This window comes from Crinia signifera, chromosome 3 (genome assembly GCF_055691185.1).
Source record: "Crinia signifera chromosome 3, ASM5569118v1, whole genome shotgun sequence".
Taxonomy (NCBI): Eukaryota; Metazoa; Chordata; class Amphibia; order Anura; family Myobatrachidae; genus Crinia; species Crinia signifera.
In genome coordinates this window covers 335,249,065-335,267,755 of record NC_139219.1, presented here as the reverse complement: position 1 = coordinate 335,267,755, position 18,691 = coordinate 335,249,065, and the positions used below count along the sequence as shown (strand labels likewise).

At 41.3% G+C, this 18,691-nt stretch overlaps 55 non-coding genes across 55 annotated transcripts; all 55 read right to left on the bottom strand.

Moving 5' to 3' along the window:
- Positions 1–51: 51 nt before the first annotated feature.
- On the bottom strand, positions 52–124 carry TRNAV-AAC (transfer RNA valine (anticodon AAC)). Its single transcript has one exon. It is a non-coding gene; the product is annotated as a tRNA-Val (tRNA).
- A 90-nt stretch (positions 125–214) lies between these two features.
- Positions 215–287, bottom strand: TRNAV-UAC (transfer RNA valine (anticodon UAC)). Its single transcript has one exon. It is a non-coding gene; the product is annotated as a tRNA-Val (tRNA).
- A 90-nt stretch (positions 288–377) lies between these two features.
- TRNAV-AAC (transfer RNA valine (anticodon AAC)) lies at positions 378–450 on the bottom strand. The gene has a single exon. It is a non-coding gene; the product is annotated as a tRNA-Val (tRNA).
- A 90-nt stretch (positions 451–540) lies between these two features.
- Positions 541–613, bottom strand: TRNAV-UAC (transfer RNA valine (anticodon UAC)). The gene has a single exon. It is a non-coding gene; the product is annotated as a tRNA-Val (tRNA).
- Positions 614–866: 253 nt separating this feature from the next.
- Positions 867–939, bottom strand: TRNAD-AUC (transfer RNA aspartic acid (anticodon AUC)). Its single transcript has one exon. It is a non-coding gene; the product is annotated as a tRNA-Asp (tRNA).
- Positions 940–1,303: 364 nt separating this feature from the next.
- TRNAV-CAC (transfer RNA valine (anticodon CAC)) lies at positions 1,304–1,376 on the bottom strand. The gene has a single exon. It is a non-coding gene; the product is annotated as a tRNA-Val (tRNA).
- A 90-nt stretch (positions 1,377–1,466) lies between these two features.
- Positions 1,467–1,539, bottom strand: TRNAV-UAC (transfer RNA valine (anticodon UAC)). Its single transcript has one exon. It is a non-coding gene; the product is annotated as a tRNA-Val (tRNA).
- Positions 1,540–1,629: 90 nt separating this feature from the next.
- Positions 1,630–1,702, bottom strand: TRNAV-AAC (transfer RNA valine (anticodon AAC)). Its single transcript has one exon. It is a non-coding gene; the product is annotated as a tRNA-Val (tRNA).
- Positions 1,703–1,955: 253 nt separating this feature from the next.
- On the bottom strand, positions 1,956–2,028 carry TRNAV-CAC (transfer RNA valine (anticodon CAC)). Its single transcript has one exon. It is a non-coding gene; the product is annotated as a tRNA-Val (tRNA).
- A 90-nt stretch (positions 2,029–2,118) lies between these two features.
- TRNAV-UAC (transfer RNA valine (anticodon UAC)) lies at positions 2,119–2,191 on the bottom strand. Its single transcript has one exon. It is a non-coding gene; the product is annotated as a tRNA-Val (tRNA).
- Positions 2,192–2,281: 90 nt separating this feature from the next.
- TRNAV-AAC (transfer RNA valine (anticodon AAC)) lies at positions 2,282–2,354 on the bottom strand. Its single transcript has one exon. It is a non-coding gene; the product is annotated as a tRNA-Val (tRNA).
- Positions 2,355–2,555: 201 nt separating this feature from the next.
- TRNAV-CAC (transfer RNA valine (anticodon CAC)) lies at positions 2,556–2,628 on the bottom strand. Its single transcript has one exon. It is a non-coding gene; the product is annotated as a tRNA-Val (tRNA).
- A 90-nt stretch (positions 2,629–2,718) lies between these two features.
- On the bottom strand, positions 2,719–2,791 carry TRNAV-AAC (transfer RNA valine (anticodon AAC)). The gene has a single exon. It is a non-coding gene; the product is annotated as a tRNA-Val (tRNA).
- A 475-nt stretch (positions 2,792–3,266) lies between these two features.
- On the bottom strand, positions 3,267–3,339 carry TRNAV-CAC (transfer RNA valine (anticodon CAC)). Its single transcript has one exon. It is a non-coding gene; the product is annotated as a tRNA-Val (tRNA).
- Positions 3,340–3,429: 90 nt separating this feature from the next.
- TRNAV-AAC (transfer RNA valine (anticodon AAC)) lies at positions 3,430–3,502 on the bottom strand. The gene has a single exon. It is a non-coding gene; the product is annotated as a tRNA-Val (tRNA).
- Positions 3,503–3,703: 201 nt separating this feature from the next.
- Positions 3,704–3,776, bottom strand: TRNAV-AAC (transfer RNA valine (anticodon AAC)). Its single transcript has one exon. It is a non-coding gene; the product is annotated as a tRNA-Val (tRNA).
- Positions 3,777–4,030: 254 nt separating this feature from the next.
- TRNAV-CAC (transfer RNA valine (anticodon CAC)) lies at positions 4,031–4,103 on the bottom strand. Its single transcript has one exon. It is a non-coding gene; the product is annotated as a tRNA-Val (tRNA).
- A 90-nt stretch (positions 4,104–4,193) lies between these two features.
- TRNAV-AAC (transfer RNA valine (anticodon AAC)) lies at positions 4,194–4,266 on the bottom strand. Its single transcript has one exon. It is a non-coding gene; the product is annotated as a tRNA-Val (tRNA).
- An 854-nt stretch (positions 4,267–5,120) lies between these two features.
- On the bottom strand, positions 5,121–5,193 carry TRNAV-AAC (transfer RNA valine (anticodon AAC)). Its single transcript has one exon. It is a non-coding gene; the product is annotated as a tRNA-Val (tRNA).
- Positions 5,194–5,285: 92 nt separating this feature from the next.
- TRNAV-UAC (transfer RNA valine (anticodon UAC)) lies at positions 5,286–5,358 on the bottom strand. The gene has a single exon. It is a non-coding gene; the product is annotated as a tRNA-Val (tRNA).
- A 90-nt stretch (positions 5,359–5,448) lies between these two features.
- TRNAV-CAC (transfer RNA valine (anticodon CAC)) lies at positions 5,449–5,521 on the bottom strand. Its single transcript has one exon. It is a non-coding gene; the product is annotated as a tRNA-Val (tRNA).
- Positions 5,522–6,211: 690 nt separating this feature from the next.
- On the bottom strand, positions 6,212–6,284 carry TRNAV-AAC (transfer RNA valine (anticodon AAC)). Its single transcript has one exon. It is a non-coding gene; the product is annotated as a tRNA-Val (tRNA).
- A 254-nt stretch (positions 6,285–6,538) lies between these two features.
- Positions 6,539–6,611, bottom strand: TRNAV-CAC (transfer RNA valine (anticodon CAC)). Its single transcript has one exon. It is a non-coding gene; the product is annotated as a tRNA-Val (tRNA).
- Positions 6,612–7,085: 474 nt separating this feature from the next.
- TRNAV-AAC (transfer RNA valine (anticodon AAC)) lies at positions 7,086–7,158 on the bottom strand. The gene has a single exon. It is a non-coding gene; the product is annotated as a tRNA-Val (tRNA).
- A 201-nt stretch (positions 7,159–7,359) lies between these two features.
- TRNAA-UGC (transfer RNA alanine (anticodon UGC)) lies at positions 7,360–7,432 on the bottom strand. The gene has a single exon. It is a non-coding gene; the product is annotated as a tRNA-Ala (tRNA).
- Positions 7,433–8,774: 1,342 nt separating this feature from the next.
- Positions 8,775–8,847, bottom strand: TRNAV-AAC (transfer RNA valine (anticodon AAC)). The gene has a single exon. It is a non-coding gene; the product is annotated as a tRNA-Val (tRNA).
- Positions 8,848–9,048: 201 nt separating this feature from the next.
- Positions 9,049–9,121, bottom strand: TRNAV-CAC (transfer RNA valine (anticodon CAC)). Its single transcript has one exon. It is a non-coding gene; the product is annotated as a tRNA-Val (tRNA).
- A 90-nt stretch (positions 9,122–9,211) lies between these two features.
- Positions 9,212–9,284, bottom strand: TRNAV-AAC (transfer RNA valine (anticodon AAC)). The gene has a single exon. It is a non-coding gene; the product is annotated as a tRNA-Val (tRNA).
- Positions 9,285–9,759: 475 nt separating this feature from the next.
- TRNAV-CAC (transfer RNA valine (anticodon CAC)) lies at positions 9,760–9,832 on the bottom strand. The gene has a single exon. It is a non-coding gene; the product is annotated as a tRNA-Val (tRNA).
- Positions 9,833–9,922: 90 nt separating this feature from the next.
- Positions 9,923–9,995, bottom strand: TRNAV-AAC (transfer RNA valine (anticodon AAC)). The gene has a single exon. It is a non-coding gene; the product is annotated as a tRNA-Val (tRNA).
- Positions 9,996–10,196: 201 nt separating this feature from the next.
- TRNAV-AAC (transfer RNA valine (anticodon AAC)) lies at positions 10,197–10,269 on the bottom strand. Its single transcript has one exon. It is a non-coding gene; the product is annotated as a tRNA-Val (tRNA).
- A 254-nt stretch (positions 10,270–10,523) lies between these two features.
- On the bottom strand, positions 10,524–10,596 carry TRNAV-CAC (transfer RNA valine (anticodon CAC)). The gene has a single exon. It is a non-coding gene; the product is annotated as a tRNA-Val (tRNA).
- Positions 10,597–10,686: 90 nt separating this feature from the next.
- Positions 10,687–10,759, bottom strand: TRNAV-AAC (transfer RNA valine (anticodon AAC)). Its single transcript has one exon. It is a non-coding gene; the product is annotated as a tRNA-Val (tRNA).
- A 254-nt stretch (positions 10,760–11,013) lies between these two features.
- On the bottom strand, positions 11,014–11,086 carry TRNAV-CAC (transfer RNA valine (anticodon CAC)). Its single transcript has one exon. It is a non-coding gene; the product is annotated as a tRNA-Val (tRNA).
- A 527-nt stretch (positions 11,087–11,613) lies between these two features.
- On the bottom strand, positions 11,614–11,686 carry TRNAV-AAC (transfer RNA valine (anticodon AAC)). The gene has a single exon. It is a non-coding gene; the product is annotated as a tRNA-Val (tRNA).
- Positions 11,687–11,778: 92 nt separating this feature from the next.
- On the bottom strand, positions 11,779–11,851 carry TRNAV-UAC (transfer RNA valine (anticodon UAC)). The gene has a single exon. It is a non-coding gene; the product is annotated as a tRNA-Val (tRNA).
- Positions 11,852–11,941: 90 nt separating this feature from the next.
- On the bottom strand, positions 11,942–12,014 carry TRNAV-CAC (transfer RNA valine (anticodon CAC)). Its single transcript has one exon. It is a non-coding gene; the product is annotated as a tRNA-Val (tRNA).
- A 364-nt stretch (positions 12,015–12,378) lies between these two features.
- TRNAV-CAC (transfer RNA valine (anticodon CAC)) lies at positions 12,379–12,451 on the bottom strand. The gene has a single exon. It is a non-coding gene; the product is annotated as a tRNA-Val (tRNA).
- A 253-nt stretch (positions 12,452–12,704) lies between these two features.
- TRNAV-UAC (transfer RNA valine (anticodon UAC)) lies at positions 12,705–12,777 on the bottom strand. The gene has a single exon. It is a non-coding gene; the product is annotated as a tRNA-Val (tRNA).
- Positions 12,778–12,978: 201 nt separating this feature from the next.
- TRNAV-AAC (transfer RNA valine (anticodon AAC)) lies at positions 12,979–13,051 on the bottom strand. Its single transcript has one exon. It is a non-coding gene; the product is annotated as a tRNA-Val (tRNA).
- Positions 13,052–13,252: 201 nt separating this feature from the next.
- On the bottom strand, positions 13,253–13,325 carry TRNAV-AAC (transfer RNA valine (anticodon AAC)). Its single transcript has one exon. It is a non-coding gene; the product is annotated as a tRNA-Val (tRNA).
- Positions 13,326–13,580: 255 nt separating this feature from the next.
- On the bottom strand, positions 13,581–13,653 carry TRNAV-CAC (transfer RNA valine (anticodon CAC)). Its single transcript has one exon. It is a non-coding gene; the product is annotated as a tRNA-Val (tRNA).
- A 364-nt stretch (positions 13,654–14,017) lies between these two features.
- On the bottom strand, positions 14,018–14,090 carry TRNAV-CAC (transfer RNA valine (anticodon CAC)). Its single transcript has one exon. It is a non-coding gene; the product is annotated as a tRNA-Val (tRNA).
- A 253-nt stretch (positions 14,091–14,343) lies between these two features.
- On the bottom strand, positions 14,344–14,416 carry TRNAV-UAC (transfer RNA valine (anticodon UAC)). Its single transcript has one exon. It is a non-coding gene; the product is annotated as a tRNA-Val (tRNA).
- A 90-nt stretch (positions 14,417–14,506) lies between these two features.
- On the bottom strand, positions 14,507–14,579 carry TRNAV-CAC (transfer RNA valine (anticodon CAC)). The gene has a single exon. It is a non-coding gene; the product is annotated as a tRNA-Val (tRNA).
- A 90-nt stretch (positions 14,580–14,669) lies between these two features.
- TRNAV-UAC (transfer RNA valine (anticodon UAC)) lies at positions 14,670–14,742 on the bottom strand. Its single transcript has one exon. It is a non-coding gene; the product is annotated as a tRNA-Val (tRNA).
- A 90-nt stretch (positions 14,743–14,832) lies between these two features.
- On the bottom strand, positions 14,833–14,905 carry TRNAV-AAC (transfer RNA valine (anticodon AAC)). The gene has a single exon. It is a non-coding gene; the product is annotated as a tRNA-Val (tRNA).
- Positions 14,906–15,106: 201 nt separating this feature from the next.
- TRNAV-CAC (transfer RNA valine (anticodon CAC)) lies at positions 15,107–15,179 on the bottom strand. The gene has a single exon. It is a non-coding gene; the product is annotated as a tRNA-Val (tRNA).
- A 253-nt stretch (positions 15,180–15,432) lies between these two features.
- Positions 15,433–15,505, bottom strand: TRNAV-UAC (transfer RNA valine (anticodon UAC)). The gene has a single exon. It is a non-coding gene; the product is annotated as a tRNA-Val (tRNA).
- A 475-nt stretch (positions 15,506–15,980) lies between these two features.
- TRNAV-UAC (transfer RNA valine (anticodon UAC)) lies at positions 15,981–16,053 on the bottom strand. The gene has a single exon. It is a non-coding gene; the product is annotated as a tRNA-Val (tRNA).
- A 527-nt stretch (positions 16,054–16,580) lies between these two features.
- TRNAV-UAC (transfer RNA valine (anticodon UAC)) lies at positions 16,581–16,653 on the bottom strand. The gene has a single exon. It is a non-coding gene; the product is annotated as a tRNA-Val (tRNA).
- A 964-nt stretch (positions 16,654–17,617) lies between these two features.
- Positions 17,618–17,690, bottom strand: TRNAV-UAC (transfer RNA valine (anticodon UAC)). Its single transcript has one exon. It is a non-coding gene; the product is annotated as a tRNA-Val (tRNA).
- Positions 17,691–17,780: 90 nt separating this feature from the next.
- Positions 17,781–17,853, bottom strand: TRNAV-CAC (transfer RNA valine (anticodon CAC)). The gene has a single exon. It is a non-coding gene; the product is annotated as a tRNA-Val (tRNA).
- Positions 17,854–17,943: 90 nt separating this feature from the next.
- TRNAV-UAC (transfer RNA valine (anticodon UAC)) lies at positions 17,944–18,016 on the bottom strand. Its single transcript has one exon. It is a non-coding gene; the product is annotated as a tRNA-Val (tRNA).
- Positions 18,017–18,106: 90 nt separating this feature from the next.
- Positions 18,107–18,179, bottom strand: TRNAV-UAC (transfer RNA valine (anticodon UAC)). The gene has a single exon. It is a non-coding gene; the product is annotated as a tRNA-Val (tRNA).
- Positions 18,180–18,691: the final 512 nt, after the last annotated feature.

Here is an 18,691-nt window from a genome sequence, read left to right as displayed (position 1 = left end):
CACTGTCTAAAAAAAGGGCCATTGCATTAAAATGCTTAGCTAAAAATCCATTGTTTCTGCCCAGTTTCGAACTGAGGACCTTTCGCGTGTTAGGCGAACGTGATAACCACTACACTACAGAAACTTCTCAGAAACTATACCAGACACCAACCAATGTAGGAGGCACTTTCTAAAAACAGAGTCATTGAAGAAAAATGCTTAGGTTAAAAACACTTGTTTCTGCCCAGTTTCGAACTGAGGACCTTTCGCGTGTAAGGCGAACGTGATAACCACTACACTACAGAAACGTCTTAGAAACTAAGCCAGACACCATCCAATGTAGGAGGCACTTTCTAAAAAATGAGTCATTGCATGAAAATGCTTAGCTAAAAATCCATTGTTTCTGCCCAGTTTCGAACTGAGGACCTTTCGCGTGTTAGGCGAACGTGATAACCACTACACTACAGAAACTTCTCAGAAACTATACCAGACACCAACCAATGTAGGAGGCACTTTCTAAAAACAGAGTCATTGAAGAAAAATGCTTAGGTTAAAAACACTTGTTTCTGCCCAGTTTCGAACTGAGGACCTTTCGCGTGTAAGGCGAACGTGATAACCACTACACTACAGAAACATCTTAGAAACTAAGCCAGACACCATCCAATGTAGGAGGCACTTTCTAAAAAATGAGTCATTGCATGAAAATGCTTAGCTAAAAATCCATTGTTTCTTCCCAGTTTCGAACTGGGGACCTTTCGCGTGTGAGGCGAACGTGATAACCACTACACTACAGAAACTTCTCAGAAACTATACTAGACACCAACCAATGTAGGAGGCACTGTCTAAAAAAAGGGCCATTGCATTAAAATGCTTAGCTAAAAATCCATTGTTTCTGCCCAGTTTCGAACTGGGGACCTTTCGCGTGATAGGCGAACGTGATAACTACTACACTACAGAAACTTCTCGGAAACTATACCAGACACCAACCAATGTAGGAGGCACTTTCTAAAAACAGAGTCATTGAAGAAAAATGCTTAGGTTAAAAACACTTGTTTCTGCCCAGTTTCTACCGTCTTAGAAACTAAGCCAGACACCATCCAATGTAGGAGGCACTTTCTAAAAAAAGGGCCATTGCATGAAAATGCTTAGCTAAAAATCCATTGTTTCTGCCCAGTTTCGAACTGGGGACCTTTCGCGTGTTAGGCGAACGTGACAACCACTACACTACAGAAACTTCTCGGAAACTATACCAGACACCAACCAATGTAGGAGGCACTTTCTAAAAAAAGAGCCATTGCATGAAAATGCTTAGCTAAAAACCCATTGTTTCTGCCCAGTTTCGAACTGGGGACCTTTCGCGTGTGAGGCGAACGTGATAACCACTACACTACAGAAACTTCTCGGAAACTATACTAGACACCAACCAATGTAGGAGTCACTTTCATAAAATAGAGCCATTGAAGAAAAATGCTTAGGTTAAAAAAACTTGTTTCTGCCCAGTTTCGAACTGGGGACCTTTCGCGTGTAAGGCGAACGTGATAACCACTACACTACAGAAACATCTTAGAAACAAAGCCAGACACCATCCAATGTAGGAGGCACTTTCTAAAAAAAGAGCCATTGCATGAAAATGGTTAGCTAAAAATCCATTGTTTCTGCCCAGTTTCGAACTGGGGACCTTTCGCGTGTTAGGCGAACGTGATAACCACTACACTACAGAAACTTCCCGGAAACTATACCAGACACTAACCAATGTAGTAGGCACTTTCTAAAAACAGAGTCATTGAAGAAAAATGCTTAGGTTAAAAACACTTGTTTCTGCCCAGTTTCGAACTGAGGACCTTTCGCGTGTAAGGCGAACGTGATAACCACTACACTACAAAAACGTCTTAGAAACTAAGCCAGACACCATCCAATGTAGGAGGCACTTTCTAAAAAAAGAGCCATTGCATGAAAATGCTTAGCTAAAAATCCATTGTTTCTGCCCAGTTTCGAACTGGGGACCTTTCGCGTGTGAGGCGAACGTGATAACCACTACACTACAGAAACTTCTCGGAAACTATACTAGACACCAACCAATGTAGGAGGCACTGTCTAAAAAAAGGGCCATTGCATTAAAATGCTTAGCTAAAAATCCATTGTTTCTGCCCAGTTTCGAACTGGGGACCTTTCGCGTGTAAGGCGAACGTGATAACCACTACACTACAGAAACATCTTAGAAACAAAGTCAGACACCATCCAATGTAGGAGGCACTTTCTAAAAAAAGAGCCATTGCATGAAAATGGTTAGCTAAAAATCCATTGTTTCTGCCCAGTTTCGAACTGGGGACCTTTCGCGTGTTAGGCGAACGTGATAACCACTACACTACAGAAACTTCCCGGAAACTATACCAGACACCAACCGATGTAGGAGGCACTTTCTAAAAACAGAGTCATTGAAGAAAAATGCTTAGGTTAAAAACACTTGTTTCTGCCCAGTTTCTACCGTCTTAGAAACTAAGCCAGACACCAACCAATGTAGGAGGCACTTTCTAAAAAAAGAGCCATTGCATGAAAATGCTTAGCTAAAAATCCATTGTTTCTGCCCAGTTTCGAACTGGGGACCTTTCGCGTGTGAGGCGAACGTGATAACCACTACACTACAGAAACTTCTCAGAAACTATACTAGACACCAACCAATGTAGGAGGCACTGTTTAAAAAAAAGGCCATTGCATTAAAATGCTTAGCTAAAAATCCATTGTTTCTGCCCAGTTTCGAACTGGGGACCTTTCGCGTGTTAGGCGAACGTGATAACCACTACACTACAGAAACTTCTCGGAAACTATACCAGACACCAACCAATGTAGGAGGCACTTTCGAAAAACAGAGTCATTGAAGAAAAATGCTTATGTTAAAAACACTTGTTTCTGCCCAGTTTCTACCGTCTTAGAAACTAAGCCAGACACCATCCAATGTAGGAGGCACTGTCTAAAAAAAGGGCCATTGCATTAAAATGCTTAGCTAAAAATCCATTGTTTTTGCCCAGTTTCGAACTGGGGACCTTTCGAGTGTTAGGCGGATGTGATAACCACTACACTACAGAAACTTCTCGGAAACTATACCAGACACCAACAAATGTAGGAGGCACTTTCTAAAAACAGAGTCATTGATGAAAAATGCTTAGGTTAAAAACACTTGTTTCTGCCCAGTTTCTACCGTTTTAGAAACTAAGCCAGACACCATCCAATGTAGGAGGCACTTTCTAAAAAAAGAGCAATTGCATGAAAATGCTTAGCTAAAAATCCATTGTTTCTGCCCAGTTTCGAACTGGGGACCTTTCGCGTGTGAGGCGAACGTGATAACCACTACACTACAGAAATTTCCCAGAAACTATACTAGACACCAACCAATGTAGGAGTCACTTTCATAAAATAGAGCCATTTCAGAAAAATGCTTAGGTTAAAAAAACTTGTTTCTGCCCAGTTTCGAACTGGGGACCTTTCGCGTGTTAGGCGAACGTGATAACCACTACACTACAGAAACTTATCGGAAACTATACCAGACACCAACCAATGTAGGAGGCACTTTCTAAAAACAGAGTCATTGAAGAAAAATGCTTAGGTTAAAAACACTTGTTTCTGCCCAGTTTCTACCGTCTTAGAAACTAAGCCAGACACCATCCAATGTAGGAGGCACTGTCTAAAAAAAGGGCCATTGCATTAAAATGCTTAGCTAAAAATCCATTGTTTCTGCCCAGTTTCGAACTAGGGACCTTTCGCGTGTTAGGCGAACGTGATAACCACTACACTACAGAAACTTCTCAGAAACTATGCCAGACACCAACCAATGTAGGAGGCACTTTCTAAAAACAGAGTCATTGAAGAAAAATGCTTAGGTTAAAAACACTTGTTTCTGCCCAGTTTCGAACTGAGGACCTTTCGCGTGTAAGGCGAACGTGATAACCACTACACTACAAAAAACGTCTTAGAAATTAAGCCAGACACCATCCAATGTATGAGGCACTTTCTAAAAAAAGAGACATTGCATGAAAATGCTTAGCTAAAAATCAATTGTTTCTGCCCAGTTTCGAACTGGGGACCTTTCGCATGTGAGGCGAACGTGATAACCACTACACTACAGAAACTTCTCAGAAACTATACTAGACACCAACCAATGTAGGAGGCACTGTCTAAAAAAAGGGCCATTGCATTAAAATGCTTAGCTAAAAATCCATTGTTTCTGCCCAGTTTCGAACTAGGGACCTTTCGCGTGTTAGGCGAACGTGATAACCACTACACTACAGAAACTTCTCAGAAACTATGCCAGACACCAACCAATGTAGGAGGCACTTTCTAAAAACAGAGTCATTGAAGAAAAATGCTTAGGTTAAAAACACTTGTTTCTGCCCAGTTTCGAACTGAGGACCTTTCGCGTGTAAGGCGAACGTAATAAGCACTACACTACAAAAAACGTCTTAGAAATTAAGCCAGACACCATCCAATGTAGGAGGCACTTTCTAAAAAAAGAGCCATTGCATGAAAATGCTTAGCTAAAAATCAATTGTTTCTGCCCAGTTTCGAACTGGGGACCTTTCCCATGTGAGGCGAACGTGATAACCACTACACTACAGAAACTTCTCAGAAACTATACTAGACACCAACCAATGTAGGAGGCACTGTCTAAAAAAAGGGCCATTGCATTAAAATGCTTAGCTAAAAATCCATTGTTTCTGCACAGTTTCGAACTGGGGACCTTTCGCTTGTTAGGCGAACGTGATAACCACTACACTACAGAAACTTCTCGGAAACTATACCAGACAACAACCAATGTAGGATGCACTTTCTAAAAACAGAGTCATTGAAGAAAAATGCTTAGGTTAAAAACACTTGTTTCTGCCCAGTTTCGAACTGAGGACCTTTCGCGTGTAAGGCGAACTTGATAACCACTACACTAGAGAAACGTCTTAGAAACTAAGCCAGACACCATCCAATGTAGGAGGCACTTTCTAAAAACAGAGTCATTGAAGAAAAATGCTTAGGTTAAAAACACTTGCTTCTGCCCAGTTTCTACCGTCTTAGAAACTAAGCCAGACACCATCCAATGTAGGAGGCACTGTCTAAAAAAAGGGCCATTGCATTAAAATGCTTAGCTAAAAATCCATTGTTTCTGCCCAGTTTCGAACTGGGGACCTTTCGCGTGTTAGGCGAACGTGATAACCACTACACTACAGAAACTTCTCGGAATCTATGCCAGACACCAATAAAATGTAGGAGGCACTTTCTAAAAACAGAGTCATTGAAGAAAAATGCTTAGGTTAAAAAACACTTGTTTCTGCCCAGTTTCGAACTGAGGACCTTTCGCGTGTAAGGCGAACGTGATAACCACTACACTACAGAAACGTCTTAGAAACTAAGCCAGACACCATCCAATGTAGGAGGCACTTTCTAAAAAAAGAGCCATTGCATGAAAATGCTTAGCTAAAAATCCATTGTTTCTGCCCAGTTTCGAACTGGGGACCTTTCGCATGTGAGGCGAATGTGATAACCACTACACTACAGAAACTTCTCAGAAACTATACTAGACACCAACCAATGTAGGAGGCACTGTCTAAAAAAAGGGCCATTGCATTAAAATGCTTAGCTAAAAATCCATTGTTTCTGCACAGTTTCGAACTGGGGACCTTTCGCGTGTTAGGCGAACGTGATAACCACTACACTACAGAAACTTCTCGGAAACTATACCAGACAACAACCAATGTAGGAGGCACTTTCTAAAAACAGAGTCATTGAAGAAAAATGCTTAGGTTAAAAACACTTGTTTCTGCCCAGTTTCTACCGTCTTAGAAACTAAGCCAGACACCATCCAATGTAGGAGGCACTTTCTAAAAAAAGAGCCATTGCATGAAAATGCTTAGCTAAAAATCCATTGTTTCTGCCGAGTTTCGAACTGGGGACCTTTCGCATGTGAGGCGAACGTGATAACCACTACACTACAGAAACTTCTCAGAAACTATACTAGACACCAACCAATGTAGGAGGCACTGTCTAAAAAAACGGCCATTGCATTAAAATGCTTAGCTAAAAATCCATTGTTTCTGCCCAGTTTCGAACTGGGGACCTTTCGCGTGTTAGGCGAACGTGATAACCACTGCACTACAGAAACTTCTCGGAAACTATTCTAGACACCAACCAATGTAGGAGTCACTTTCATAAAATAGAGCCATTGAAGAAAAATGCTTAGGTTAAAAACACTTGTTTCTGCCCAGTTTCGAACTAGGGACCTTTCGCGTGTTAGGCGAACGTGATAACCACTACACTACAGAAACTTCTCAGAAACTATGCCAGACACCAACCAATGTAGGAGGCACTTTCTAAAAACAGAGTCATTGAAGAAAAATGCTTAGGTTAAAAACACTTGTTTCTGCCCAGTTTCGAACTGAGGACCTTTCGCGTGTAAGGCGAACGTGATAACCACTACACTACAAAAAACATCTTAGAAATTAAGCCAGACACCATCCAATGTAGGAGGCACTTTCTAAAAAAAGAGCCATTGCATGAAAATGCTTAGCTAAAAATCCATTGTTTCTGCCCAGTTTCGAACTGGGGACCTTTCGCATGTGAGGCGAACGTGATAACCACTACACTACAGAAACTTCTCAGAAACCATACTAGACACCAACCAATGTAGGAGGCACTGTCTAAAAAAACGGCCATTGCATTAAAATGCTTAGCTAAAAATCCATTGTTTCTGCCCAGTTTCGAACTGGGGACCTTTCGCGTGTTAGGCGAACGTGATAACCACTGCACTACAGAAACTTCTCGGAAACTATACTAGACACCAACCAATGTAGGAGTCACTTTCATAAAATAGAGCCATTGAAGAAAAATGCTTAGGTTAAAAACACTTGTTTCTGCCCAGTTTCGAAAAGGGCCATTGCATTAAAATGCTTAGCTAAAAATCCATTGTTTCTGCACAGTTTCGAACTGGGGACCTTTCGCTTGTTAGGCGAACGTGATAACCACTACACTACAGAAACTTCTCGGAAACTATACCAGACAACAACCAATGTAGGAGGCACTTTCTAAAAACAGAGTCATTGAAGAAAAATGCTTAGGTTAAAAACGCTTGTTTCTGCCCAGTTTCGAACTGGGGACCTTTCGCGTGTTAGGCGAACGTGATAACCACTACACTACAGAAACTTCCCGGAAACTATACCAGACACCAACCGATGTAGGAGGCACTTTCTAAAAACAGAGTCATTGAAGAAAAATGCTTAGGTTAAAAACACTTGTTTCTGCCCAGTTTCTACCGTCTTAGAAACTAAGCCAGACACCAACCAATGTAGGAGGCACTTTCTAAAAACAGAGTCATTGAAGAAAAATGCTTAGGTTAAAAACACTTGTTTCTGCCCAGTTTCGAACTGAGGACCTTTCGCGTGCAAGGCGAACGTGATAACCACTACACTACAAAAACATCTTAGAAGCTAATCCAGACACCATCCAATGTAGGAGGCACTTTCTAAAAAAAGAGCCATTGCATAAAAATGCTTAGCGAAAAATCCATTGTTTCTGCCCAGTTTCGAACTTGGGACCTTTCACGAGTTAGGTGAATGTGATAACCACTACACTACAGAAACTTCTCGGAAACTGTACCAGACACCAACCAATGTAGGAGGCACTTTCTAAAAACAGAGTCATTGAAGAAAAATGCTTAGGTTAAAAACACTTGTTTCTGCCCAGTTTCTACCGTCTTAGAAACTAAGCCAGACACCAACCAATGTAGGAGGCACTTTCTAAAAACAGAGTCATTGAAGAAAAATGCTTAGGTTAAAAACACTTGTTTCTGCCCAGTTTCCAACTGAGGACCTTTCGCGTGTAAGGCGAACGTGATAACCACTACACTACAAAAACGTCTTAGACGCTAAGCCAGACACCATCCAATGTAGGAGGCACTTTCTAAAAAAAGAGCCATTGCATGAAAATGCTTAGCTAAAAATCCATTGTTTCTGCCCAGTTTCGAACTGGGGACCTTTCGCGAGTGAGGCGAACTTGATAACCACTACACTACAGAAACTTCTCAGAAACTATACTAGACACCAACCAATGTAGGAGGCACTGTCTAAAAAAAGGGCCATTGCATTAAAATGCTTAGCTAAAAATCCATTGTTTCTGCCCAGTTTCAAACTGGGGACCTTTCGCGTGTTAGGCGAACGTGATAAACACTACACTACAGAAACTTCTCGGAAACTATACCAGACACCAACCAATGTAGGAGGCACTTTCTAAAAACAGAGTCATTGAAGAAAAATGCTTAGGTTAAAAACACTTGTTTCTGCCCAGTTTCGAACTGAGGACCTTTCGCGTGTAAGGCGAACGTGATAACCACTACACTACAAAAACGTCTTAGACGCTAAGCCAGACACCATCCAATGTAGGAGGCACTTTCTAAAAAAAGAGCCATTGCATGAAAATGCTTAGCTAAAAATCCATTGTTTCTGCCCAGTTTCGAACTGGGGACCTTTCGCGAGTGAGGCGAACTTGATAACCACTACACTACAGAAACTTCTCAGAAACTATACTAGACACCAACCAATGTAGGAGGCACTGTCTAAAAAAAGGGCCATTGCATTAAAATGCTTAGCTAAAAATCCATTGTTTCTGCCCAGTTTCAAACTGGGGACCTTTCGCGTGTTAGGCGAACGTGATAAAAACTACACTACAGAAACTTCTCGGAAACTATACCAGACACCAACCAATGTAGGAGGCACTTTCTAAAAACAGAGTCATTGAAGAAAAATGCTTAGGTTAAAAACGCTTGTTTCTGCCCAGTTTCGAACTGGGGACCTTTCGCGTGTTAGGCGAACGTGATAACCACTACACTACAGAAACTTCCCGGAAACTATACCAGACACCAACCGATGTAGGAGGCACTTTCTAAAAACAGAGTCATTGAAGAAAAATGCTTAGGTTAAAAACACTTGTTTCTGCCCAGTTTCTACCGTCTTAGAAACTAAGCCAGACACCAACCAATGTAGGAGGCACTTTCTAAAAAAAGAGCCATTGCATGAAAATGCTTAGCTAAAAATCCATTGTTTCTGCCCAGTTTCGAACTGGGGACCTTTCGCGTGTGAGGCGAACGTGATAACCACTACACTACAGAAACTTCTCAGAAACAATACTAGACACCAACCAATGTAGGAGGCACTGTCTAAAAAAAAGGCCATTGCATTAAAATGCTTAGCTAAAAATCCATTGTTTCTGCCCAGTTTCGAACTGGGGACCTTTCGCGTGTTAGGCGAACGTGATAACCACTACACTACAGAAACTTCTCGGAAACTATACCAGACACCAACCAATGTAGGAGGCACTTTCGAAAAACAGAGTCATTGAAGAAAAATGCTTATGTTAAAAACACTTGTTTCTGCCCAGTTTCTACCGTCTTAGAAACTAAGCCAGACACCATCCAATGTAGGAGGCACTGTCTAAAAAAAGGGCCATTGCATTAAAATGCTTAGCTAAAAATCCATTGTTTTTGCCCAGTTTCGAACTGGGGACCTTTCGAGTGTTAGGCGGATGTGATAACCACTACACTACAGAAACTTCTCGGAAACTATACCAGACACCAACAAATGTAGGAGGCACTTTCTAAAAACAGAGTCATTGATGAAAAATGCTTAGGTTAAAAACACTTGTTTCTGCCCAGTTTCTAACGTTTTAGAAACTAAGCCAGACACCATCCAATGTAGGAGGCACTTTCTAAAAAAAGAGCAATTGCATGAAAATGCTTAGCTAAAAATCCATTGTTTCTGCCCAGTTTCGAACTGGGGACCTTTCGCGTGTGAGGCGAACGTGATAACCACTACACTACAGAAATTTCCCAGAAACTATACTAGACACCAACCAATGTAGGAGTCACTTTCATAAAATAGAGCCATTTCAGAAAAATGCTTAGGTTAAAAAAACTTGTTTCTGCCCAGTTTCGAACTGGGGACCTTTCGCGTGTTAGGCGAACGTGATAACCACTACACTACAGAAACTTATCGGAAACTATACCAGACACCAACCAATGTAGGAGGCACTTTCTAAAAACAGAGTCATTGAAGAAAAATGCTTAGGTTAAAAACACTTGTTTCTGCCCAGTTTCTACCGTCTTAGAAACTAAGCCAGACACCATCCAATGTAGGAGGCACTGTCTAAAAAAAGGGCCATTGCATTAAAATGCTTAGCTAAAAATCCATTGTTTCTGCCCAGTTTCGAACTAGGGACCTTTCGCGTGTTAGGCGAACGTGATAACCACTACACTACAGAAACTTCTCAGAAACTATGCCAGACACCAACCAATGTAGGAGGCACTTTCTAAAAACAGAGTCATTGAAGAAAAATGCTTAGGTTAAAAACACTTGTTTCTGCCCAGTTTCGAACTGAGGACCTTTCGCGTGTAAGGCGAACGTGATAACCACTACACTACAAAAAACGTCTTAGAAATTAAGCCAGACACCATCCAATGTAGGAGGCACTTTCTAAAAAAAGAGCCATTGCATGAAAATGCTTAGCTAAAAATCAATTGTTTCTGCCCAGTTTCGAACTGGGGACCTTTCGCATGTGAGGCGAACGTGATAACCACTACACTACAGAAACTTCTCAGAAACTATACTAGACACCAACCAATGTAGGAGGCACTGTCTAAAAAAAGGGCCATTGCATTAAAATGCTTAGCTAAAAATCCATTGTTTCTGCCCAGTTTCGAACTAGGGACCTTTCGCGTGTTAGGCGAACGTGATAACCACTACACTACAGAAACTTCTCAGAAACTATGCCAGACACCAACCAATGTAGGAGGCACTTTCTAAAAACAGAGTCATTGAAGAAAAATGCTTAGGTTAAAAACACTTGTTTCTGCCCAGTTTCGAACTGAGGACCTTTCGCGTGTAAGGCGAACGTGATAACCACTACACTACAAAAAACGTCTTAGAAATTAAGCCAGACACCATCCAATGTAGGAGGCACTTTCTAAAAAAAGAGCCATTGCATGAAAATGCTTAGCTAAAAATCAATTGTTTCTGCCCAGTTTCGAACTGGGGACCTTTCGCATGTGAGGCGAACGTGATAACCACTACACTACAGAAACTTCTCAGAAACTATACTAGACACCAACCAATGTAGGAGGCACTGTCTAAAAAAAGGGCCATTGCATTAAAATGCTTAGCTAAAAATCCATTGTTTCTGCACAGTTTCGAACTGGGGACCTTTCGCTTGTTAGGCGAACGTGATAACCACTACACTACAGAAACTTCTCGGAAACTATACCAGACAACAACCAATGTAGGAGGCACTTTCTAAAAACAGAGTCATTGAAGAAAAATGCTTAGGTTAAAAACACTTGTTTCTGCCCAGTTTCGAACTGAGGACCTTTCGCGTGTAAGGCGAACTTGATAACCACTACACTAGAGAAACGTCTTAGAAACTAAGCCAGACACCATCCAATGTAGGAGGCACTTTCTAAAAACAGAGTCATTGAAGAAAAATGCTTAGGTTAAAAACACTTGTTTCTGCCCAGTTTCTACCGTCTTAGAAACTAAGCCAGACACCATCCAATGTATGAGGCACTGTCTAAAAAAAGGGCCATTGCATTAAAATGCTTAGCTAAAAATACATTGTTTCTGCCCAGTTTCGAACTGGGGACCTTTCGCGTGTTAGGCGAACGTGATAACCACTACACTACAGAAACTTCTCGGAATCTATGCCAGACACCAATAAAATGTAGGAGGCACTTTCTAAAAACAGAGTCATTGAAGAAAAATGCTTAGGTTAAAAAACACTTGTTTCTGCCCAGTTTCGAACTGAGGACCTTTCGCGTGTAAGGCGAACGTGATAACCACTACACTACAGAAACGTCTTAGAAACTAAGCCAGACACCATCCAATGTAGGAGGCACTTTCTAAAAAAAGATCCATTGCATGAAAATGCTTAGCTAAAAATCCATTGTTTCTGCCCAGTTTCGAACTGGGGACCTTTCGCATGTGAGGCGAACGTGATAACCACTACACTACAGAAACTTCTCAGAAACTATACTAGACACCAACCAATGTAGGAGGCACTGTCTAAAAAAAGGGCCATTGCATTAAAATGCTTAGCTAAAAATCCATTGTTTCTGCACAGTTTCGAACTAGGGACCTTTCGCGTGTTAGGCGAACGTGATAACCACTACACTACAGAAACTTCTCGAAAACTATACCAGACAACAACCAATGTAGGAGGCACTTTCTAAAAACAGAGTCATTGAAGAAAAATGCTTAGGTTAAAAACACTTGTTTCTGCCCAGTTTCTACCGTCTTAGAAACTAAGCCAGACACCATCCAATGTAGGAGGCACTTTCTAAAAAAAGAGCCATTGCATGAAAATGCTTAGCTAAAAATCCATTGTTTCTGCCCAGTTTCGAACTGGGGACCTTTCGCATGTGAGGCGAACGTGATAACCACTACACTACAGAAACTTCTCAGAAACTATACTAGACACCAACCAATGTAGGAGGCACTGTCTAAAAAAACGGCCATTGCATTAAAATGCTTAGCTAAAAATCCATTGTTTCTGCCCAGTTTCGAACTGGGGACCTTTCGCGTGTTAGGCGAACGTGATAACCACTGCACTACAGAAACTTCTCGGAAACTATACTAGACACCAACCAATGTAGGAGTCACTTTCATAAAATAGAGCCATTGAAGAAAAATGCTTAGGTTAAAAACACTTGTTTCTGCCCAGTTTCGAACTGGGGACCTTTCGCGTGTAAGGCGAACGTGATAACCACTATACTACAGAAACGTCTTAGAGACTATGCCAGACACCATCCAATGTAGGAGGCACTTTCTAAAAACAGAGTCATTGAAGAAAAATGCTTAGGTTAAAAACACTTGTTTCTGCCCAGTTTCTACCGTCTTAGAAACTAAGCCAGACACCATCCAATGTATGAGGCACTGTCTAAAAAAAGGGCCATTGCATTAAAATGCTTAGCTAAAAATCCATTGTTTCTGCCCAGTTTCGAACTGGGGACCTTTCACGTGTTAGGCGAACGTGATAACCACTACACTACAGAAACTTCTCGGAAACTATACCAGACACCAACCAATGTAGGAGGCACTTTCTAAAAACAGAGTCATTGAAGAAAAATGCTTAGGTTAAAAACACTTGTTTCTGCCCAGTTTCTACCGTCTTAGAAACTAAGCCAGACACCATCCAATGTAGGAGGCACTGTCTAAAAAAAGGGCCATTGCATTAAAATGCTTAGCTAAAAATCCATTGTTTCTGCCCAGTTTCGAACTGGGGACCTTTCGCGTGTTAGGCGAACGTGATAACCACTACACTACAGAAACTTCTCGGAATCTATGCCAGACACCAATAAAATGTAGGAGGCACTTTCTAAAAACAGAGTCATTGAAGAAAAATGCTTAGGTTAAAAAACACTTGTTTCTGCCCAGTTTCGAACTGAGGACCTTTCGCGTGTAAGGCGAACGTGATAACCACTACACTACAGAAAGGTCTTAGAAACTAAGCCAGACACCATCCAATGTAGGAGGCACTTTCTAAAAAAAGAGCCATTGCATGAAAATGCTTAGCTAAAAATCCATTGTTTCTGCCCAGTTTCGAACTGGGGACCTTTCGCATGTGAGGCGAACGTGATAACCACTACACTACAGAAACTTCTCAGAAACTATACTAGACACCAACCAATGTAGGAGGCACTGTCTAAAAAAAGGGCCATTGCATTAAAATGCTTAGCTAAAAATCCATTGTTTCTGCACAGTTTCGAACTGGGGACCTTTCGCGTGTTAGGCGAACGTGATAACCACTACACTACAGAAACTTCTCGGAAACTATACCAGACAACAACCAATGTAGGAGGCACTTTCTAAAAACAGAGTCATTGAAGAAAAATGCTTAGGTTAAAAACACTTGTTTCTGCCCAGTTTCTACCGTCTTAGAAACTAAGCCAGACACCATCCAATGTAGGAGGCACTTTCTAAAAAAAGAGCCATTGCATGAAAATGCTTAGCTAAAAATCCATTGTTTCTGCCCAGTTTCGAACTGGGGACCTTTCGCATGTGAGGCAAACGTGATAACCACTACACTACAGAAACTTCTCAGAAACTATACTAGACACCAACCAATGTAGGAGGCACTGTCTAAAAAAACGGCCATTGCATTAAAATGCTTAGCTAAAAATCCATTGTTTCTGCCCAGTTTCGAACTGGGGACCTTTCGCGTGTTAGGCGAACGTGATAACCACTGCACTACAGAAACTTCTCGGAAACTATACTAGACACCAACCAATGTAGGAGTCACTTTCATAAAATAGAGCCATTGAAGAAAAATGCTTAGGTTAAAAACACTTGTTTCTGCCCAGTTTCGAACTGGGGACCTTTCGCGTGTAAGGCGAACGTGATAACCACTATACTACAGAAACGTCTTAGAGACTATGCCAGACACCATCCAATGTAGGAGGCACTTTCTAAAAAATGAGCCATTGCATGAAAATGCTTAGCTAAAAATCCATTGTTTCTGCCCAGTTTCGAACTGGGGACCTTTCGCGTGTGAGACGAACGTGATAACCACTACACTACAGAAACTTCTCAGAAACTATACTAGACACCAACCAATGTAGGAGTCACTTTCATAAAATAGAGCCATTGAAGAAAAATGCTTAGGTTAAAAACACTTGTTTCTGCCCAGTTTCGAACTGGGGACCTTTCGCGTGTAAGGCGAACGTGATAACCACTATACTACAGAAACGTCTTAGAGACTATGCCAGACACCATCCAATGTAGGAGGCACTTTCTAAAAAATGAGCCATTGCATGAAAATGCTTAGCTAAAAATCCATTGTTTCTGCCCAGTTTCGAACTGGGGACCTTTCGCGTGTTAGGCGAACGTGATAACCACTACACTACAGAAACTTCTCGGAAACTATACCAGACACCAACCAATGTAGGAGGCACTTTCTAAAAACAGAGTCATTGAAGAAAAATGCTTAGGTTAAAAACACTTGTTTCTGCCCAGTTTCTACCGTCTTAGAAACTAAGCCAGACACCATCCAATGTAGGAGGCACTGTCTAAAAAAAGGGCCATTGCATTAAAATGCTTAGCTAAAAATCCATTGTTTTTGCCCAGTGTCGAACTGGGGACCTTTCGCGTGTGAGGCGAACATGATAACCACTACACTACAAAAACTTCTCAGAAACTATACAAGACACCAACCAATGTAGGAGTCACTTTCATAAAATAGAGCCATTGAAGAAAAATGCTTAGGTTAAAAACACTTGTTTCTGCCCAGTTTCGAACTGGGGACCTTTCGCGTGTAAGGCGAACGTGATAACCACTACACTACAGAATCTTCTCAGAAACTATACTAGACACCAACCAATGTAGGAGTCACTTTCATAAAATAGAGCCATTGAAGAAAAATGCTTAGGTTAAAAACACTTGTTTCTGCCCAGTTTCAAACTGGGGACCTTTCGCGTGTAAGGCGAACGTGATAACCACTACACTACAGAAACGTCTTAGAAACTATACCAGACACCAACCAATGTAGGAGGCACTTTCTAAAAACAGAGTTATTGAAGAAAAATGCTTAGGTTAAAAACACTTGTTTCTGCCCAGTTTCTACCATCTTAGAAACAAAGCCAGACACCATCCAATGTAGGAGGCACTTTCTAAAAAAAGAGCCATTGCATGAAAATGCTTAGCTAAAAATCCATTGTTTCTGCCCAGTTTCGAACTGGGGACCTTTCACGTGTTAGGCGAGCGTGATAACCACTACACTACAGAAACTTCTCCGAAACTATACCAGACACCAACCAATGTAGGAGGCACTTTCTAAAAACAGAGTCATTGAAGAAAAATGCTTAGGTTAAAAACACTTGTTTCTGCCCAGTTTCTACCGTCTTAGAAACTAAGCCAGACACCATCCAATGTAGGAGGCACTTTCTAAAAAAAGAGCCATTGCATGAAAATGCTTAGCTAAAAATCCATTGTTTCTGCCCAGTTTCGAACTGAGGACCTTTCGCGTGTAAGGCGAACGTGATAACCACTACACTACAGAAACGTCTTAGAAACTACGCCAGACACCATCCAATGTAGGAGGCACTTTCTAAAAAAAGAGCAATTGCATGAAAATGCTTAGCTAAAAATCCATTGTTTCTGCCCAGTTTCGAACTGGGGACCTTTCGCGTGTTAAGTGAATGTGATAACCACTACACTACAGAAACTTCTCGGAAACTATACCAGACACCAACCAATGTAGGAGGCACTTTCTAAAAACAGAGTCATTGAAGAAAAATGCTTAGGTTAAAAACACTTGTTTCTGCCCAGTTTCTACCGTCTTAGAAACTAAGCCAGACACCATCCAATGTAGGAGGCACTGTCTAAAAAAAGGGCCATTGCATTAAAATGCTTAGCTAAAAATCCATTGTTTCTATCCAGTTTCAAACTGGGGACCTTTCGTGTGTTAGGCGAACGTGATAACCACTACACTACAGAAACTTCTCGGAAACTACACCAGACACCAACCAATGTAGGAGGCACTTTCTAAAAACAGAGTCATTGAAGAAAAATGCTTAGGTTAAAAACACTTGTTTCTGCCCAGTTTCGAACTGAGGACCTTTCGCGTGTAAGGCGAACGTGATAACCACTACACTACAGAAACGTCTTAGAAACTCAGCCAGACACCATCCAATGTAGGAGGCACTTTCTAAAAAAAGAGCCATTGCATGAAAATGCTTAGCTAAAAATCCATTGATTCTGCCCAGTTTCGAACTGGGGACCTTTCGCGTGTGAGGCGAACGTGATAACCACTACACTACAGAAACTTCTCAGAAACTATACTAGACACCAACCAATGTAGGAGGCACTGTCTAAAAAAAGGGCCATTGCATTAAAATGCTTAGCTAAAAATCCATTGTTTCTGCCCAGTTTCGAACTGGGGACCTTTCGCGTGTTAGGCGAACGTGATAACCACTACACTACAGAAATGTCTCGGAAACTATACCAGACACCAACCAATGTAGGAGGCACTTTCGAAAAACAGAGTCATTGAAGAAAAATGCTTATGTTAAAAACACTTGTTTCTGCCCAGTTTCTACCGTCTTAGAAACTAAGCCAGACACCATCCAATGTAGGAGGCACTGTCTAAAAAAAGGGCCATTGCATTAAAATGCTTAGCTAAAAATCCATTGTTTCTGCCCAGTTTCGAACTGGGGACCTTTCGAGTGTTAGGCGGATGTGATAACCACTACACTACAGAAACTTCTCGGAAACTATACCAGACACTAACAAATGTAGGAGGCACTTTCTAAAAACAGAGTCATTGAAGAAAAATGCTTAGGTTAAAAACACTTGTTTCTGCCCAGTTTCTACCGTTTTAGAAACTAAGCTAGACACCATCCAATGTAGGAGGCACTTTCTAAAAAAAGAGCAATTGCATGAAAATGCTTAGCTAAAAATCCATTGTTTCTGCCCAGTTTGGAACTGGGGACCTTTCGCGTGTGAGGCGAACGTGATAACCACTACACTACAGAAATTTCCCAGAAACTATACTAGACACCAACCAATGTAGGAGTCACTTTCATAAAATAGAGCCATTGAAGAAAAATGCTTAGGTTAAAAAAACTTGTTTCTGCCCAGTTTCGAACTGGGGACCTTTCGCGTGTAAGGCGAATGTGATAACCACTACACTACAGAAACATCTTAGAAACTAAACCAGACACCATACAATGTAGGAGGCACTTTCTAAAAAAAGAGCCATTGCATGAAAATGCTTAACTAAAAATCCATTGTTTCTGCCCAGTTTCGAACTGGGGACCTTTCGCGTGTGAGGCGAACATGATAACCACTACACTACAGAAACTTCTCAGAAGCTATAAGAGACTCCAACCAATTTGGTAGGCACTGTCTAAAAAAAGGGCCATTGCATTAAAATACTTAGCTAAAAACCCATTGTTTCTGCCCAGTTTCGAACTGAGGACCTTTCGCGTGTAAGGCGAACGTGATAACCACTACACTACAGAAACGTCTTAGAAACTAAGCTAGACACCATCCAATGTAGGAGGCACTTTCTAAAAAAAGAGCCATTGCATGAAAATGCTTAGCTAAAAATCCATTGTTTCTGCCCAGTTTCGAACTGAGGACCTTTCGCGTGTAAGGCGAACGTGATAACCACTACACTACAGAAACGTCTTAGAAACTACGCCAGACACCATCCAATGTAGGAGGCACTTTCTAAAAAAAGAGCAATTGCATGAAAATGCTTAGCTAAAAATCCATTGTTTCTGCCCAGTTTCGAACTGGGGACCTTTCGCGTGTTAGGTGAATGTGATAACCACTACACTACAGAAACTTCTCGGAAACTATACCAGACACCAACCAATGTAGGAGGCACTTTCTAAAAACAGAGTCATTGAAGAAAAATGCTTAGGTTAAAAACACTTGTTTCTGCCCAGTTTCTACCGTCTTAGAAACTAAGCCAGACACCATCCAATGTAGGAGGCACTGTCTAAAAAAAGGGCCATTGCATTAAAATGCTTAGCTAAAAATCCATTGTTTCTATCCAGTTTCAAACTGGGGACCTTTCGTGTGTTAGGCGAACGTGATAACCACTACACTACAGAAACTTCTCGGAAACTACACCAGACACCAACCAATGTAGGAGGCACTTTCTAAAAACAGAGTCATTGAAGAAAAATGCT